This window comes from Montipora capricornis, chromosome 6 (genome assembly GCF_036669925.1).
Source record: "Montipora capricornis isolate CH-2021 chromosome 6, ASM3666992v2, whole genome shotgun sequence".
NCBI classification, from domain to species: domain Eukaryota; kingdom Metazoa; phylum Cnidaria; class Anthozoa; order Scleractinia; family Acroporidae; genus Montipora; species Montipora capricornis.
Window position 1 is genome coordinate 21,830,763 of NC_090888.1, and position 2,500 is coordinate 21,833,262.

Here is a 2,500-nt window from a genome sequence, read left to right on the forward strand (position 1 = left end):
TTTCTTTCCAATGCTATCTCGCTCTCTGATACCGACTGTTTTGCCCAATTTAGGTGCAATATTTGCTCCGAGTTTTGGAGCGGACTTAACTGTTCGTCGGGAGCAAAGTGACCTCATATATTTTTTAAGATGTCCAATTTAGGCTGGTTTACCACCAGGATGTCACACGGGAGGTCGCGAGTTCAACTCTGGTCGGACCAACACCCAGGGTCTTTAAATAACACAGGAGAAAGTATTTCCTTTAATTACATCCGCAAATGGTTAGACTCTCTAGTCTTCTCGGGTAAGGACGATAAACCGTAGGCCCCATCTCACAACCCTTTGTTGTTCATAATCCTCTGGGGCGTAAAAATAACCCACACACTTGTTGCTAAGAAGTTGTGTATCATGGTTGGGAGAGCTAAAAAGGGGGCCACGGTAATCGGTGCAAGCTGTTGTGGCGCTCTATCGGCTTGACTAGCAAAGTTAAATGAATGATACAGATCGCATCGAATGGCGGCAAACCAAAAAATGACACCGACTATCAGATTTATTGTTTTTTTTGTGTATAAATATTGGCTTGGATAGAGTAAAAGAGACCATTATGACGTTATCATAATGGGTGTTTATGGCAAGGTTTTTGTTTAAACAGTGGTATGCATGCTCAGGCGGGAGGTACCCCGTGGTTCACGTTTTCTTCCAATCAGAATCTAGCACTCGACCAGTGACATACATATGTAAGTGCGCATTACATCGCGCTCACCCCTTTTCAGCTGCACACCATCACACCATCACAATTTGCTCATCTATTGGAACACGGATTTTTCCCAATTTTTGGAACTCGGAATTGTTAGGCGAGTACCCCCTTTTTTCTTCCTTTTATGTCTCTCGTATGTATTTGATGGCTCTCCCACGTGTTCTAGTTCTCGGGGATTCCTTTATTCATCGCTTGCGTCAATTCGTGTTGGGTTCTGCCCAACATTTTAGCGCTGATTGTCATCACCTTACGCATTTGGCTGTTATCAAATGGCACCGTATTGGGGGCCGCACGGTTACTAAAACAGTTCAGCACGATTTGCATGTGATTAAGTCCTTCAAACCCGACATCGTCATTATCCAGTTGGGTTCCAACGATTTAACAAGCGAAACAGCCTTACGCGTTGCGATTTATATTATGTTAAGATCATATACGTGTGCCATACTATTATGCACCAGGGCCAGTCCGCTTTTAATCGTAAGGCCAAGCTGTTAACCAAATACCTTTGGGTAGTTTTACAGCCGGTACCTTACGCTCATTTTTGGGGCCATAGAGGTTTTTGGCGCCCTTCTCACAATATATTCGTTCGTGATGGTGTGCATCTTAACGGTGGGGGCCAGGGAAAATTCTATCGTAGCCTTAGAGGAGCAATTTTAGGGGCATTGAGCTTGATTACCATTTCAACCAGCTGATCGTCTCGAGCTACAACCCTCATTTACACAAGCCTCAATCTTTTGTACGTGCCTCGCCGTGCTTTTGCTATTTTGTTGTGAGCTTTTATATTCTTCTGTTACGCCCCTGTTATGTTATTGGGTGCGTTTTGTTATGGCTACACAAGTTAACTACAGTTCACTAGAACTGATTGTTACATTCTCCATATTTGTTAATGCTACATGTATATTTGGCGGCGATGGCCTTATTTATGTTTCGTGTTCTGGTGAATATTTTGAGTGTGCAATCCTAATCGACCGCCTGTATTTGGGTGTGTCCTCAATGCACTTGGATATTGTTCCCAGACACGATGTTATGTGGCTCGAAATTTTTACGTGGTGTTCAGCTCGGCATCTCCGAGTGTTTCATTTTGTTCTTTCCATCCGAAATATTGGGTTCAACCTTCACTCTGCTCTTCTAAGGCTATTTTTCTTAGCAACACGCCCCGGTTAATCTCTGTTACATTCCGTTGCGGATTTAGCACTCTCTTATCTTAGTGGAAACATGTTGCAATGTGTTTCTTATCTACTTATATCTACATTCCTAAGCTATGCCACCAAAGAAGCGCTCTTCTCAGACACGCTCCACTAACCCTGCCAAGCGCCCACGGTTATTGCGAGGGACAGAATCATGCGAGGGTTCCCGCCAAGAAGACAGCTCTCAACAATTCCCTCCGGACCAATTGATGACGGTCAATATTACAGCACTGTCCGCATCCACTTCGTCTGCAGTAAAACATGCTGTGGTAGAGGCATTGGCGGAGAGAACACAGGCCAGTTCAGGCCATTCACTCCAAGCTCCGATAGCCGAACAGTCCATGGCAGACGCTGTGAGCGCATCTTTGGCTTCTATCACCCAAGGTACCCTTCAAAGCTCCATTAACGAATTGACATTAGCTGACCCCGCGCAAGGCTCGCAGGCCCCAAAACAAATTTTTTCTAGCGTCGCTGTCTCGTTAAGCAGTAGAGTAAGCTCCAAAATCAAAGCAAAAATATGGTCTAATGAATATATTAATTTTGGCACTTTATTGTCCCTCTCACCAAATAATCAGAA